Source organism: Hevea brasiliensis, chromosome 8, assembly GCF_030052815.1.
Source record: "Hevea brasiliensis isolate MT/VB/25A 57/8 chromosome 8, ASM3005281v1, whole genome shotgun sequence".
NCBI classification, from domain to species: domain Eukaryota; kingdom Viridiplantae; phylum Streptophyta; class Magnoliopsida; order Malpighiales; family Euphorbiaceae; genus Hevea; species Hevea brasiliensis.
Window position 1 is genome coordinate 29545017 of NC_079500.1, and position 18514 is coordinate 29563530.

Genomic DNA, 18514 nt, shown 5'->3' on the forward strand with positions numbered 1-18514 from the left:
CCCTTAATTTCTCAAACTCTAATAATCTATTATAGCTAAAGTGCCAAATCTATTAATTTCTATTGATGTAATTACACTATTATTAATTTAAGAATCAACTATTTAAAAAATTAGAGTTTAATTGTAAAATTGAGTAAAGTTTGAAATTTTTTTTTAATATTATTCCTTTCAAAGATTTTTTAATTTAATTTTCTCAAAATTTTCGTTGACAAATGAGTTTTTGGATTTAGATTAAGAATATGGTTAAGTACTTTAATTTTATGTTTCTCTATTCACCTTAAATATTTCCAATGTAATTTTACCTCATAAATAATTATATGAAAATATAGAATATTAGCTATGAAATCATAGTTTTTTTTTTTCTTTCTTTCTTTCGTATGAGAAATGTCTTAACTTTTAGAAAAAATTCCATTGAATTTAGATAGTTGCTATATGTATATAAACCAGTGGAGCAGATTCATATATTATATGGGTATGCTGGTTAAATACATAAATTTACTTTTATTTTTTATTAAAAAAATTACTAGCACCCTTACATTTCTTTCTCCTCATCGCATACTGAAATTTCAGTTTTAATTGAGCATTCAGAGAGAGGATATATATTAAAGACAGCATTTACATGATGCCTTTGGAGTTACTAATGTATCGGTAGCTTTTACTTTTATGAGTATAGTTGTTAAACCTAGGGTATTAATCAATATTTTGGTAATAATAAATAATTGGTACATTATTAATCTATATTAAAAATGTTTGTATTAAAATTATAGGTTATAAATTCAAAATTATGAAGTTGCTTCAAATTAAAGTTGAAAAAAGAACAAAAAAAATGGAGTAAAGCATCATGAGATTCCACAATGAAATTTTTATCTGTTTTTATACTATGCGAATCTTATTTAATTAATTATATTGACTCAAGTTTAGATACTTTTTAAGAAAATTTTTATTATCTTGTTTTTACTTAATTCTTTATAAGGGGGAGTTAAATAAATTTTTCATTTTTAAATGATGCAAAATTAGTTTTTCAAAATATTTTAGTTAGAAAATTTATTAAATTAGCTTTTCAACACTTCAAACAGATGAAAATCCAACTTTGAGACCATAAGTTATGTTGATTTTGAGTATTTTTACATTTTGGACTGATGGACTTCTGCAACCAAAGCTAAGTTTTTAAACTTGATATGTCGTTAGATTAATCTTTGGCAGCCTAGTAAATGACTTTGGCAGTTGAACCTAGGTTTCTGCAAGTCGAAATAATAAGATTTTAAATTGTTGAATGACTATTTTTGCATTTAATGTACCTCTAACTGTTATTTTCATACCAAAACTATAAATAAGGGTTATTTATGACCAGAGAAGAGTTACAACAATCTTCCATTTGAGAATTTATTGATTTCTATGTCTTCTACTCTTTCTCTCTCTAGAACTTGAGCCTTTGCAATTAATTTCTTGAGAGCTTATGTTTATGTAACACTCATACTTGCATAGTCTGGTACATTTTACTATTTCAGTGACCAATATCGGTCCAGACAATTAAGGAAATTAGAACCACATCTAAGACTCTAGATAAGCCCTGAATGCAAATAAGTAGTGATTGTCAGATAGTTAAGTATAAATAAGGAAAACAGAACATAAAAAGTTAAATGAGTCGGGAGTCACAGCGATGGGTGACCTTACCGGAAAGTGACTACGAGGTCAGTCTTAACCCAAATTTTGAACCAAAAAATGTGACGCTGTGGTCCTTAGGACTATGATGAACCTAGTGGAAAAGATAAAATCACAGAAAAGAATTGTTAAGCAGGTCAAATAATTAGGTCAGGGATTCAGAAGAAATATAGAATAACTTGCAAACCGAATTGAATCAGTGAGGGGCAATTTGGTCAATTCACCCCTAGAGCTGACTCCTGACCTAACTGTCCAATAAAATCGGAGAAAAGAAAATTTCGGGATCGAGAATTAAATTAAAAAAAACTATTAAAAAATAAAGAAAAAAGAAAAAGAAATAGAAAAAGCTTTATTGCATCATGTGGATGACATCATTGGTGATGTCAAAATTAAAATTTATTTGCCCCCAATAATTGACCAAGTCAAATACATAAATTAACATAAAATACATAAAAAAATTAAACAAACCAATCACTCTTCTTCTCCTTCCTAAGTTTGGCCGCCCATCTTCCCTTAGCCATCTCCATTGTTAAACTACCATGAGAGCTTGGATTTCTTTACTAAACCCTAACTTCCCCCAAAATTAAACCACAAAAGTTTGTTATCTTCGCTTGAGGAGGCATTAGAAGAAGGAAAGAAAAGAAGAAAAGGAAGAGAGTGAAAAATTGGAAGTCAAGTGGAGGTAAGCAATTTAAATTAAAAATTTTAGCTTATTACGTGTGTGTTTAGCTCAATTAACCTAGAATTCAACTTAAAAATCAAAAGAAAACAACTATGGGGGAGTAAGATGGAATTCAACCAGCTTATGTGAGAGTTTGAATTGATTGAAATTGGTGTAATGGAAGTGTTGTTTAAGTTGAATTATGTATGTAGACTATGGATATATACTTTGAATGCATTAGATTTTAACTTTATGTAATTAGGGTTCTTGAGCATTTTGACAAATTGGGGAAAAATTGAGGGAATTGGTCAATTGATGCAATTGACCTAAATTGAGTTGAGAAATGGTTAATTGGGACTATTTGTGGTGTGTGTGAATTGGTAGAACCAAATTGTAATTCGGATTGGTTAGTGTGCATATTTTGGCAGCTTGTCCTAGGTCCCTTTCAGGGACCAAAATTAAAAATTTACTAAGCCAATTGGTGTAAGGCCAATTGAGGATGAAAACAGACACATAATGGCACATTTTTCATCTGGGAATCATGCCCAGAAAATAACTATAACATAGTGGACAATTAGGTCAAACTCGGGTTTAGTGTATTGCCACTGTACCAAAATGACCAAATGAACAGTGTTTATTCATTTAGCCATAACTTGGGCTATACATGTTCAAATGACCTGATTTTTGTGGCATTGAAAAGGTGTGACATAGCAATACAACTTTCGTGAAGAACACTAACCCAAATTCTGCCCATAACTAAGTCATTTTGCCACCCAAAATTAATGGTCAAAAACTGCCAGAACCAAAGTAGGTGCCCAGAAATCTGGGTTAGATCAATCCGGCCAGCCATATTCAAATGGCCATAACTTGGGCTAAAAAACTCCAAATTGGGTGATTTGAAAAGGGGATTAAAATTAAGACAATAAGGAACAACTTCTATGAAGAACACTTAGCCAAATTCCCACAGCAACTTAACCAATGGAACAGTGCAAAACAGGATACCAAATCTAGAAAATTTGAAATTGTGCCTAGGAAACCTAAAAATATAAGGAGCAATTAAAACCAATAAATTTGATAACCAAAATGTGGTATGTGAGTGAAATTGAAATCTCTATACCTATTAAGCATAAGAAAGTCAACAATTTGACTTAAATAGTATCATGAATAGTAACCTCGAAATGTAAATTTTAAAGAACGTCAATTTAAGTATATTAGAGCTAGAAATAAATAGACTTGAATTTGTTTTTGGATTTATTGTAAGCTGTGAAATTGAAACACTGTGAAATTTTGTGTTTCAGTTGAAAGGAGTACCGGGAAAGAACCTGAGACGTTGAGTCAAGGCCTAGAGGCGACTCGCACGAGGTTTGTGTACAACATAAAATATTCTTTAAATTTCCTTTGCAAAGTGCATGAAATGAATTGTGATTTATTTGTATTGCAAAATGGTGATTGAAATGTATATTTATGCTATTGATCTAAATTGTTGAAAATTTAATTGCATGTGTGTTAATTGTCATTAAATGTTTGGAAAATTATTGAGATAGTTTTGAAACCACACTATCATGATCATCTATTTGAATGCCTCACTAGCATGACTAGTGGGAGGAATTAGTTTTGCATTTTTATTCCCTCTCTGGCTGAAGTGTTGAAGTGTGTGCCAGTAGAGGAAGAAATTGAATGGGTACCCATAGATTGAGCTTGTGACACCCCTTACCCGTCTATAGTGTAGCCGAGCAAGTTATGCCACTCAGTGTGTCGGAACACCAATTCATGTTTCAATTTCAATTAATCCTTTTTAATTCATTTATTTATAATTTTTTATAAAACTAAATTTTTCCGTAAATTTTATAGAAAATCCGGCAGAATGCCGGCTATAAATTGGAAAAACAGTTCTTCTGAACCTGTTAAAAACACTTCCAATAATATCATCACATTATTCTCAATCAACCTCCAATATATACTCAACAATTTCTCAATTCACTTCAGTATCTCAAAATTCAATTCAATTCAAAACACAGTCAACTCAATGAAAAATGCTCAATTTATTACTGAACATATTTCATAGATACTTACATCAAAAGCTTGATTATATGAATTTATAATATACATTACAGAATGTTACAAAATACAAAATATCAAAATATCAAAATATCAAAGTGGCCTAATGTCCTACCAAATGCACTGCAATGTGAGGTGACTCTGAACTCTGAGTGCAGATATGAAGGCTCACCCTGTATGAGGCCTGCTGGACTCCCCAGCTATGTCTCCAGTACCTACGCGTGGCAAAAGCGATGCGCTAAGCAATTCTACTTAGTGGTGATAATATAAAATAAAATAAAGTAAAATAAAATAAAATAAAATAAAAACATGTGTACAGAATGTATATTTACATTTTTGGGTGAACTAAGTCTCAAATGTTTATTGCAATATTATTCAATTGAAGTTTGGTAAGATTTATTAATACTGCCCGAGTAACCTATACTAGTTGACTAGACTGGATAAACGGGTAAACTGGTACTGGGTACTAAGTACCTCAGACCATCACACCATCGGTCACATTGTGTCTCCCGGTGTGCAACAGAACAGCTAATAAGCTGTGATAATTATCGGGGATTAAACCCGAGTATAACAACTCAATATTATAGCCAAAGGCTATAATGTCACAGAATGGCATGGGAAGCCATGAAATAAAGAATGGCATGAAGCCATATGCAATACTGCTAACAGAACCCTATTGCCATGCCAACCTATCCAAACCAATCACGTTAGGCCTACTAGGGCATTTAACACTTTTAATTTGTGTAATTCCTTGAAATTGAAATTTTTATGATTACTATTCATTTCATTAGTCAACCAAAATGTTGACTTTTGCATTGAAAATAGGTAAATTAGTTTAAATATCATCAACATACCGCATTTTGCATTTTAAACTTGTTGGTATTGGTTGCCAATACCATCTCAAAGCTTAAAGTGAATTGGACAGAATTTTCAGTTTTCAAGCTTTGGGTTTACTGTTCCATTAGTCACCCTTGCAGTGGGAATTTGGAAAAATGATCAACATGAAAGTTGTTCCTTATTTTGTCTAGTTGAATTTCCTTTTTTGAATCACTCCATTTGAAGTTTTGTAGCTCAAGTTATGGCCTAAAAACCATAAATAGCAGAATTGGACAGATTCTAAAATTATGGGTAAAATTGTTTCTGCCAGATTTGGTAACTCAAGTTTGGTTGGCAATTTGACTAGGTTATGGTCATAATTTGGGTCAGGTTTCTTCATGAAAGTTTTTGGTCTATACCTCAACTTGCTGCTGGTGATATTTCAGGTCAATTGGACCTTGCTAGATTGAGTTATGGCCAAATGACCAAATACTGTTCATTTGGTCATTTTGCCCAGGCAGATTGCAGGTCACCCGAATTGGAGTAAGTTTTTTGTCCACTTGGTTTGGTTTTATGGGCATGGTTTCTTGACCAAAGTTGTGCCATTTTGTATCTAGTTTCATGTCCAATTGGCCAAACACCAATTGAACCTCTACAATTTAAGTTATGGCAGCCCAAACAGGCTAGACTCACATCCAAACCTGCAGGTCACATAAGGCATCCACTCTAACCTCAAATCCCACAACCCAATTCACTTCATTTTTTATTCAAACCAAACCAAATGGTCACTAATTGACCATTAAAACCTACTCCCATCATCACAAGATGAAAGTCTCATTCTTCAACCCAAAACCTAACTCAACATTTCAAAACCATGCATTATCATTGCATTTATCAATTCACTTATAAGATACACATTAAGGGCAGCCATACTAACATGTTAACTCCCCAAAAATCATCACTATATTACCCTAGCCATGGCTGCCAAAATTTAGGGTTAACATACCAATGGTGTTTCATCAAATTTCTTTGTCATTTACACATATTTATAGTTCTTAAACATGAAATTAAAGTGAATTTCAAGGTTTAGGTCACTAACCTCTTTTAGCTCAAATCCAAGCCAACCAAAACTTTAATTTTTCTTCAAAATTTTGCTGCCCAAAGCTTCCTTAAGGTGTGGGGTGAATTTTTTGTGAAAACAACTAGGGCTTTTGGTGGAAGAAAGCTAGGGAAATGGAGGTTTAGAAGTTTGTTAATGGTGGTTATGGTGGAATGGTTCACGGCAAGAGGAAGAAGAAAGAAAGAAAAGTCTGATTTTCTTCATTTTCCAGCCCATTTGACCTCTTTTAAGTTAGTTTATGCCATGTGTCACCATGTAATTGGGTGAAGGCACACTAATGACATCATGTGATGTCATAAATTCCCATTTAATTCATTCTTTTCTTTTCTTTTCTACTCATTTTCAATTCAATTTTAAGTAATATTTATTCACATTTTATGTCATAATAATTATTTACTTAACTGGACAAGTCGGCCAAAAATCATCTCTGAAGACGAAATGACCAAAATGCCCTCCGTTTGGCTTAACAGGTCAAAATTGTCTGTACCGATTGAAAAATTTTTCTAAGCATTTCCTTGGCATTCTAATGTCATAAGAACCTCAATAACCCTTCTCTGGAGTCCTGATAATTATTTTATAATTTTTCCCCCGGGTCTAGGGCTCCTAGTTGTGAGAACCGCAACTTCTCACTAGGTTACCCATCGCTAGGGCACCGGCTCATTTTAACTTGGTTGTATTTTATTTCTAAAATTTTTACTAAATTTTTCTTATTAATATTTGAGTTAATTTTGGTTCCTCACTTTAGTTTAAATATTTTTTCGAACGTTCTAGCTGTCCAGACCGACACTGGTCACCGGAACAGTCGAATGTACGGGGTTGCTACCGGGAGGGTGTTACAACTCTTCCCCTCTAATTTAAATTTCGTCCTCGAAATTTACCTGATGCAAACAGTTGAGGGAACTGTTGCCTTATCGTCTCTTCACTTTCCCAAGTTGCCTCTTCAATGTTGTGGTGCCTCCAAAGCACTTTCACCAGTGGAATTTGTTTATTTCTCAGTTCCTTCACTTCTCGAGCTAGGATCCGTATAGGTTCCTCTTCATATGTCAAATCCGGTTGTACTTCAATTTCTTCCATGGAAATGACATGTGAAGGATCTGAGCGGTATCTTCTGAGCATGGACACGTGGAACACATTGTGGATCTTGTCCAGCTCTGGTGGTAAAGCTAGCCTGTAGGCTACTGGTCCCACACGTTCAATGACTTCATATGGGCCAATAAACCTAGGGCTCAACTTACCTTTTCTTCCGAACCTCAATATTTTCTTCCATGGTGAGACTTTGAGAAATGCTTTATCACCAACTGCATACTCTATCTCTTTTCTCTTCAGGTTGGCATAAGACTTCTGTCTATCGGAGGCAATCTTCAGGTTAGCTTTGATTATTTTCACTTTTTCCTCAGTTTGTTTCACCAGGTCTACTCCTACCAGCTTATCTTCGCCCAATTCAGTCCAACACACTGGGGTTCTACATTTCCTCCCATACAGTGCTTCATACGGAGCCATTTGAATGCTAGCTTGGTAACTATTATTGTATGCGAATTCTGCCAGTGGGAGGTATCTATCCCAACTTCCCTCAAACTCAATGACACAACTCCTCAGCATATCCTCAAGGACCTGACATATATTTCATGTTATTATTATCATTTCAGTTCAGTATTTGCATTAGTTCAATTAGTTTCAGTTGTTTACCTAGATTACTCTTTCTGATTGCCCATCCGTCTGAGGATGAAAAGCTGTGTTGAATTGGAGTTGTGTACCCAAGGATTCATGCAACTTCTTCCAGAATCTTGATGTAAACCTTGGGTCTCGGTCAGATATGATAGAAAGTGGGATTCCATGCAGCCTAACTATCTCACTGATATATAATTCTGCTAGCTTCTCCAGTGAGTAGTCGGTCTAATCGGCGAGAAAATGTCTTGACCGTCAATCTATCCACTATCACCCATACTGCATCATGCTTCCTTTGGGTGAGGGGTAGACCACTAACAAAATCCATAGTGACCCGGTCCCATTTCCATTCAGGTATGTTTATAGGCTGTAACAAACCCGATGGAACTTGATGTTCTGCCTTAACTTGCTGACATGTCAAGCATTTAGTCATATAGTCAGCTATATCCCTCTTCATACCAGGCCACCAATAATGAGGCTTCAAATCATTATACATTTTTGTGCTCCCCGGGTGCATAGCATAAACACTCGTGTGTGCTTCTTTCAAAATACTAGTCTTCAGTTCCCCATCATCTGGTACACACACTCTTCCTCTATAGTATAGACACCCATCTGTTTTCACCTCATATTCAGTTTCCTTCCCCTCAAGAATTTTAGCCATAATTGCCTTTAGTTTTTCATCTGCCTTCTGCCCATCTTGTATTTGCTGTAGTAGGGTTGGCCTCACTTGCAACTCAGCCAAAATAGCTCCATCTTGAGCTAAGGACAGACAGGTATTGAGTGATCTTAAAGCTGTGATGGACTTTCTGTTTAAAGCATCAGCAACTACATTTGCCTTCCCAGGATGATAATCTATCACACATTTATAGTCCTTTAGGAACTCAATCCATCGCCTCTGTCTAAGATTGAGCTCCTTCTGGGTTGGCAAATATTTTAGACTCTTGTGGTCGATATAGATGTAGCATTTTTCACCATATAAATAATGCCTCCATATCTTCAGTGCGAAGATAATCGCTGCTAACTCCAGGTCATAAGTAGGGTAGTTCTATTCATGTGGCCTTAACTGCCTGGAAGCGTAGGCGACCACTTTCCCCTCTTGCATCAATACACACCCTAGCCCATTATGTGAGGCATCACTGTAGACCACAAAGTCCTTTCCTGACACTGGCTGTGTTAACATTGGTGCCTCTGTCTACTTAGCCTTTAATCTCTCAAAACTAGCCTGACATTTGTCATTCTAGTTAAATCTGATATTCTTATGTAACAACTTGGTCATTGGAGCAGCTATAAGAGAAAACCCCTTCACAAATCTTCTGTAGTATCCAGCTAGCCCCAAGAAACTTTTGACCTCAGTTGTATTTCTGGGAGGCTTCCATTCCATCACTGCTTCTATCTTTTTGGGATCCACTGTAATCCCCTTTGCTGATACTATGTGTCCAAGGAAAGATATTTCACTCATCCAGAAGTCACACTTGGACAACTTAGCATACAACTTCTTTTCTCACAGGGTTTGCAGAACAATCCTCAAATGTTCATCATGTTCTTCCCTGGTCTTGGAATACACTAGAATATCATCAATAAATAGCACTACAAACCGATCTAAGTATGGATGAAAGATACGGTTCATAAGGTCCATAAATGTTGCTGGTGCATTTGTTAACCCAAACGGCATCACTAGAAATTCATAGTGCCCATACCGGGTTCTGAATGCAGTTTTTGACACATCTGCATCCTTTACCCTCAACTGATGATACCCTGATCTGAGGTCAATTTTTGAAAATACACCGGCTCCCTTCAACTGATCAAACAGATCGTCAATTCTGGGCAATGGATATTTATTCTTCATAGTTACTTTATTCAACTGCCAGTAATCAATACACAATCTCAAAGTTCCATCCTTTTTCTTCACAAACAGCACCGGAGCTCCCCATGGTGACACACTGGGGCGTATGAACCCCTTATCAAACAACTCTTGCAACTGATTTTTCAACTCCCTCAATTCAGTGGGTGCTATCCTATAAGGAGCAATGGAAATGGGTGATGTACCCGGCATTACCTCAATAGCAAACTCGACTTCCCTTTCTGGTGGTAAACCAGGCAACTCTTCAGGAAATACATCTAGGAAGTCTCTTACTGTGGGTATATCATTCAGGTTTGGCTTAGCTTGCCTAGTATCGACCACGTGTGCTAGGTAAGCTTCACAGCCTTTTCTCATCATTCTTCTTGCAACTGTAGCTGAGATAACATTGGACAGGAAGTCTGTCCTTTCACCCACAACAGTGATCTCATTACCCTCAGAAGTTTTCAGAGAAATTCTCTTCAATTTACAATCAACTATTGCTTGATGACGTGACAACCAGTCCATTCCCAAAATCACGTCAAACTCGTAGAAGGGCAACTCAATTAGGTCTGTCGAGAATTCATACCCCTGAATCCTCAACGGGCACCCTTTATACACCTTATTCACTACCACATTGTGGCCTAGTGGATTTGTGACCAGAATGTCTTGATCACTCTCCTCTACTGGAACTCCCCTCTCTACGGGTAGTTTGATGCAAATGTAGGAATAAGTGGATCCTGGATCCACCAATGCATGTACAGAAGTGTTGTAGAGGTAAAACGTACCCCTGATGACATCTGGGGCATCTTGCTCCTCTTGAGCTCTGATGGCATAAGCCCTGGCTGGTATTCTAGTGTCTGGCCTCTCAGTTGACTCGGATGTAGGCCTCAGTGATGGACCAGCTGCCTTAGGTTTACCAGGCTTCCTACCTCTTTGTGGTGTAGGAGTAGGTCTGTCAGTTTGTGTTGGAGCAATAATAGTAGTCCTTTTCGGACAATTCTTGATCTGGTGTTATGTCGATCCACACCGTAAGCATGCACCGGTCACTCGCCAACACTCCCCTTTATGCCACTTTTGATAGTATTGACAGGCAGAAGATGCAGGGGCTAGTCCCCTAAACACCGTCCCTGGAGAGCTGCCCATTGATGGTGTGGGCTGGCCTCTCCTAGGTGTGAATCTGCGGTGCAGGCCCCGAGGCCCGACCACGACCTGTGGTGGTCCTGAACTCTGAGCAGGAGGACCCTTACTCTTCTTACTGGGAGCAGAAAATGCACTGGACTGACCCGGACCCCTCTTCTGCTGTCTTTCCCTTCTATTTTGTTCATTGATTCTGACCCTTTCCACTTTTGATGCAGCATCCACCAGTTTAGAAAAATCCATGATCTCCAGTGCTATGATCATGACTTTGATGTTGTCATTGAGCCCTTCCTCAAACCGTCTGCACCTCTCTGCCTCGGTAGGGACTATCTCCCTCCCATACCGACTCAGTCTGACAAACTCACGCTCATATTCAGCCATTGACAACTGTCTCTGTCTCAAACTGATGAATTCCCTTCTTCGCTCTTCTAAATACACTTTACTAATATATTTCTTCCTGAACTCTGTGAGGAAGAATTCCCAGGTGATCCGTTCAGGTTGCACCTCACTGGTTACTGTGTCCCACCACTGATATGCATCATCCTGAAGTAGGGACACACGGCACCACGAGTTACGCTCGGGGTGTAGTTTAGCTGTTTCAGTACTCTGATGGTTCTGTCCAACCAATTTTCTGCAGCCATGGGATCATCCTCCCTCTTTCCAAAGAAGTCTACAGCCTCATGTTTTCGCAATTTCTCCAAATGGGACTTCTGTGGGGTTGGTGGAGGTTGTGGCTATGGTTGTGGTGGTGGAATTGCCCCCATCATTTGCCGGTAGAACTCGGTCATTTGCTGGAATAGAGCAAACTGAGGTTGAGCAGGTGCCTCAGCTGTTGGTGGAGCAGATTCTCCCCCTTTGACTCGACCCTTGGTGGAGCATGACTCTCCACCTCTTCATCAACTGCTCTTTGCGAAGCAGGATCTATATCCTATTCAAAATAAGAAAACAACAGATCTGCATCAGTGTCACCTCAACACTTACGAATGCAATGCAATGGTATGTACTCTATCTAGACCCATAAACGCCTAAACCGATGCTCTGATACCACTAAATGTGACACCCCTTACCCGTCTACAGTATAGCCGAGCAAGTTATGCCACTTAATGTGTCGGAACATCAGTTCATGTTTCAATTTCAATTAATCATTTTTAATTCATTTATTTATAATTTTTGATAAAACTAAATTTTTCCACAAATTTTATAGAAAATCCGGCAGAGTGCCGGCTATAAATTGGAAAAACAGTTCTTCTGAACCTGTTAAAAACACTTCCAATAATATCATCACATTATTCTCAATCAACCTCCAATATATACTCAACAATTTCTCAATTCACTTCAGTATCTCAAAATTCAATTCAATTCAAAACACAGTCAACTCAATGAAAAATGCTCAATTTATTACTGAACATATTTCATAGATACTTACATCAAAAGCTTGATTACATGAATTTATAATATACATTACAGAAGGTTACAAAATACAAAATATCAAAATATCAAAATATCAAAGTGGCCTAATGTCCTGCCAAATGCACTGCAATGTGAGGTGACTCTGAACTCTGAGTGCAGATATAAAGGCTCACCCTGTATGAGGCCTACTGGACTCCCCAGCTATGTCTCCAGTATCTGCGCGTGGCAAAAGTGACGCGCTAAGTAATTCTGCTTAGTGGTGACAATATAAAATAAAATAAAGTAAAATAAAATAAAATAAAATAAAAACATGTGTACAAAATGTATATTTACATTTTTGGGTGAACTAAGTCTCAAATGTTTATTGCAATATTATTCAATTGAAGTTTGGTAAGATTTATTAATACTGCCCGAGTAACCTATACTAGTTGACTGGACTGGATAAATGGGTAAACTGGTACTAAGTACTAAGTACCTCGGACCATCACACCATCGGTCACATTGTGTTTCCCGGTGTGCAACAGAAGAGCTAATAAGCTGTGATAATTATTGGGGATTAAACCCGAGTATAACAACTCAATATCATAGCCAAAGGCTATTATGTCACAGAATGGCATGGGAAGCCATGAAATACAGAATGGCATGAAGCCATATGCAGTACTGCTAACAAAACCCTATTGGCATGCCAACCTATCCAAACCAATCACGTTAGGCCTACTAGGGCATTTAACACTTTTAATTTGTGTAATTCTTTGAAATTGAAATTTTTATGATTACTATTCATTTCATTAGTCAACCAAAATGTTGACTTTTGCATTAACAATAGGTAAATTAGTTTAAATATCATCAACATACCACATTTTGCATTTTAAACTTGTTGGTATTGGTTGCCAATACCATCTCTAAGCTTAAAGTGAATTGGACAGAATTTTCAGTTTTCAAGCTTTGGGTTTACTGTTCCATTAGTTACCCTTGCAGTGGGAATTTGGAAAAATGATCAACATGAAAGTTGTTCCTTATTTTATCTAGTTTAATTTCCTTTTTTTGAATCACTCCATTTGGAGTTTTGTAGCTCAAGTTATGGCCAAAAAACCATAACTGGCCGGATTGGGCAGATTCCAAAATTCTGGGTAAAATTGTTTCTGCCAGATTTGGTAACTCAAGTTTGGTTGGCAATTTGACTAGGTTATTGTCATAATTTGGGTCAGGTTTCTTCATGAAAGTTATTGGTCTATACCTCGACTTGTTGCTGGTAAAAGTTTAGGTCAATTGGACCTTGCTAGATTGAGTTATGGCCAAATGACCAAATACTGTTCATTTGGTCATTTTGCCGAGGCAGATTGCAGGTCACCCGAATTAGAGCAAGTTTTTGGTCCACTTGGTTTGGTTTTATGGGCATGATTTCTTCACCAAAGTTGTGCCATTTTGTGTCTAGTTTCATTTCCAATTGGCCAAAAACCAATTGAACCTCTACAATTTATGTTATGGCCGCCCAAACAGGCTGGACTCACATCCAAACCTGCAGGTCACATAAGGCAGCCACTCCAACCTCAAATCCCACAACCCAATTCACTTCATTTTTTATTCAAACCAAACCAAATGGTCACTAATTGACCATTAAAACCTAATCCCATCATCACAAGATCAAAGTCTCATTCTTCAACCCAAACCCTAACTCAACATTTCAAAACCATGCATTATCATTGCATTTATCAATTCACTTATAAGATACACATTAAGGGCAGCCATACTGGCATGTTAACTCCCCAAAAATCATCACTATATTACCCTAGCCATAGCTGCCAAAATTTAGGGTTAACATACCAATGGTGTTTCATCAAATTTCTTTGTCATTTACACATATTTATAGTTCTTAAACATGAAATTAAAGTGAATTTCAAGGTTTAGGTCACTAACCTCTTTTAGCTCAAATCCAAGCCAACCAAAACTTTAATTTTTCTTCAAAATTTTGCTGCCCAAAGCTTCCTCAAGGTGTGGGGTGAATTTTTTGTGAAAACAACTAGGGCTTTTCGTGGAAGAAAGTTAGGGAAATGGAGGTTTAGAAGTTTGTTAATGATGGTTATGGTGGAATGGTTCACGGCAAGAGGAAGAAGAAAGAAAGAAAAGTCTGATTTTCTTCATTTTCCAGCCCATTTGACCTCTTTTAAGTTAGTTTATGCCATGTGTCACCATGTAATTGGGTGAAGGCACACTAATGACATCATGTGATGTCATAAATTCCCATTTAATTCATTTTTTTTTCTTTTCTTTTCTACTAATTTTCAATTCAATTTTTAGTAATATTTATTCACATTTTATGTCATAATAATTATTTACTTAACTGGACAAGTCGGCCAAAAATCATCTCTGAAGACGAAATGACCAAAATGCCCTCCGTTTGGCTTAACAGGCCAAAATTGTCTGTACCGATTGAAAAATTTTTCTAAGCATTTCCTTGGCATTCTAATGTCATAAGAACCTCAATAACCCTTCTCTGGAGTCCCGATAATTATTTTATAATTTTTTCCCCGGGTCTAGGGCTCCTAGTTGCGAGAACTGCTACTTCTCACTAGGTTACCCATCGCTAGGGCACCGGCTCATTTTAACTTGGTTGTATTTTATTTCTAAAATTTTTACTAAATTTTTCTTATTAATATTTGAGTTGATTTTGGTTCCTCACTTTAGTTTAAATATTTTTCCGGACGTTCTAGCTGTCCGGACCGACACTGGTCACCGGAACAGTAGAATGTACGGAGTTGCTACCGGGAGGGTGTTACAGAGCTAACTAGCCTTGAGATTCCTCATAAGCCTTCGGCTATTGAGATGAACATTGTTCTGATGGTATGATATAACTGTTTGTTTTTATAAAATCTATTTTGAGACTTCCTAAATGAGATTGTTTGGACTAAAAATTTATAAATTATGTTTTTTATTTGTTTTTTTATGTTCAGTACCATATTTGAATAAATGTGATTTGACTTATGCACAAAATATTATTTTAGTATGTTGTACATCATTGAGTCATAGTACTCAGTGATAGCTTTTTATTGCTATCGCAGGTAAAGAGACTGGTAGAGTAGCTGAGTGAGCTGCTAAGGACTGCTGTGCTACTTTTGGATATTTTGTCGGGTATAAATTTTATACCCTGATTGTATATATTTATTTTGATATATGTAATTGTATGTACATGTGTAAAATAGTCTTGAGCAGTTTGTACAGATTTTGTAATAATATTATTTTGGATTTTCTAATGTAAATTTTGGACTGATAAATGTAAATTAATTTTTCTTCAATGCAATGTGTATGAAACTAATTATCTCTATTTTCGGAAATATTGAATTGAAATTCTTGAGTTGTGAAATTTTGATTTCAATTATGGAGTTGGGAGAAATTGTGTTGAGTTGAATTTGGTGATTGAATTTGGTTGAAGTGCTACTATTGGAAGTGTTTTTCTACAGGTAAAAATTTTTGGTTTTTCTCAAATACTGCCAGCACTCTGCCAAAATTTTGTCAAAATTTATGGAAAAATAAAAATGGATAAAAATTTTAACTAGTTTTTAAACTTCAATTAAATATTTTTAATACCTGCTAGAAAAGCTCACCACTTTCAAAAAGTAAGAAAATTGTTTTAAAATCCCTTGTAGTGTTTTAATGGGTTGTTGGTAGATGGAGTCGGTAGTTCATTAGGTATACTATGGGATTATATTATACCTTACAGAGGGGTAAGGTGTGACATGTTTTAGTGGTATCAGAGCAAATTTTTAAAGTATGTTTTGACTTATGAATTTGTCTGTTTCTTTGATAAGTACAACTGCTCAATGTCCTTAATTGTTACATACAGTGCATTACATTATAATTATAAACTAACGTAGGGAAATCTCCTTGTGTTATTTGTCCAGGAGATATCCTACCTCCGATTTGAAATGGAAGAAGGGGACCGCTCAGTTGAGCAATCTGTAGAGGCTGAGGCACAAGAGGAAGCCCCAGCTCTTCAAAATATCAGTGGTTCAATGGCACCTGCCCCACAAATGCCACAGTTTTTGGCATAGTTTGCCCAGTAAATGGCTACAATGATTCAACAGATGGTTGGGGTATTCCTGTTCAAGCTCCACTTCAGACTCCTGTGGTGCAACCTCAGGCTCCAGTCAGACAGTATGATAAGCTATTGAAATATAGGGCTACAGAATTCAAGGGTACAGTAGACCCTCTAGAGGCAGAGTAGTGGCTGGAAAGAATGGACATAGTATTCAAGAAATTGCATTGCCCGAATGAATTAAAATTTGAGTATTCAGTGTCACTACTTCAAAGGGATGCATATGATTGGTGGAAGACCATCCCCCACAGCTTGGTGGGACCTCCAGTATTGACCTGGGACGACTTCATCAGAGAGTTCAGACATAAATATGTCCCAGATGCATATGTGGATCAGAAAATTAAAAGAATTTTTAAGTCTGAGGCAAGGGAATCTGTCTGTGGCAGAGTATGAAAAGGAGTTCTCTTGCTTAAGCCACTATGTAGGGAGTCTCCTATCTACCAGCAGAGAAAGGTGCAAGAGGTTTGAAATCAGCCTAAAGCCCAGTCTGAGGATGCAAGAGGTTGGATTCAGACATAATAACTTCTATGAGCTCATCTCTCAAGCACTTGAGTCAGAATGAATTGAGTCAGAAGGGGCACCAGTGAAAGAGAAAACAGAAAAGAAAGAGAAATCAGAAAAAGAAAAAAAATGAAAAATCAGTTGACCAAAGTTCCAGTGGCAATACTAGAAAAAGAAAGAAATTTAGGGGATCAGGCAGAGGTGGAAGGTCTGGTAGAGGTAGATTTTCTGGGCAGAGACCCCCTTGGTCTGGTCAGCAGATGTCTAAAAATTCTCACCCTCCCCGCCCTTGTGAGACATATGGCAAGACCCATAGTGGTGTTTGTTGTTGGGCTACAAGAGCTTGTTTTAATTGTGGAGGCACGGGTCATTTTGCTAAGGACTGCACCAGTGCCCATAGATTTGGGCCAGCTCCTACCACTGTAGAAGGGTCTATTCAGAGTTCTGCTACTAAAGGTTCACAACCAGTTAGTAGAGGTAGAGGCAGAGGTCGAGGCAACACTTCAGGCAGTCAGGGTATAGTAAACTAGTCAGAACAAGGTAGTGCTCCGGCTAGAGTCTATACTATGAAACAGTGGGAAGAAGCTAAAACTTCTGACATTATGGCCTGTACATTCTCTATCTCTGATCAAGATGTATTTGTATTGTTTGATCCGGGTTCTACCCACTCTTATGTTAGTGCTAGCATCGTTAGTTCCCTTGCTGTTCCGTGTGCCAAAATGGATTTTGAAGTGCTAGTAACAAGTCCGTTAGGATAAGAGGTCAGAGTCAATAGAATGTATAGAGATTGTCCTTTGATGATCCAAGGACACACTTTTCTATCGGATTTGATTGAAATGCCCTTCAAAGATTATGATATCATCTTGGCCATGGATTGGTTAGTCAGGCATCATGCAAGGATTGACTGTAGACTGAAGACAATCACTTTTGGTCTCCCTCTGTACGATGATGTGGTAATACATGGGGAGAGGCAGTTATTGCCATCCAACATCATTTTGGCTGCACTAGCCAGGAAGATGATCAAAAAAGGGTGTGAAACATGCTTGGCACATATGATAGACAACCAAGTGGAGAGTCCAGTACTGAGGGACTGTCACACCCAACCCCTTAGTAAGATGTAACATGATCCCATAGTACATCTAATGATTTACCATACTTCGCCTACCGATAACCCATTAAATATACTACAAGGGATTTTAAAACTATTTTCTTACATTTTGGAAGTGATGAGCATTTTGGTAGGAATTAAAACATTAAATTAGAGTTTGAAAACTAGTTAAGATTTTTGTCCTATTTTATTTTTTCGCAAATTTTATAAAAATTTCGGCAGAGTGCTGTCTGTATTTTGAGAAAATAGTTCTTCAAAAACCTGTAAAAACACTTCTAACAATTTTTTTCACAACTCCCAACCCAAATCAACTCACATCAACATAATTCAATTTAATTTCACAACACAACCAAAAATTTGTCATCTCAAAATACTTCACAAATTCTTTCACATTGCATAAAGTACTTAATTTACAAATACAGATCTTAATTTACAAAAAGAAA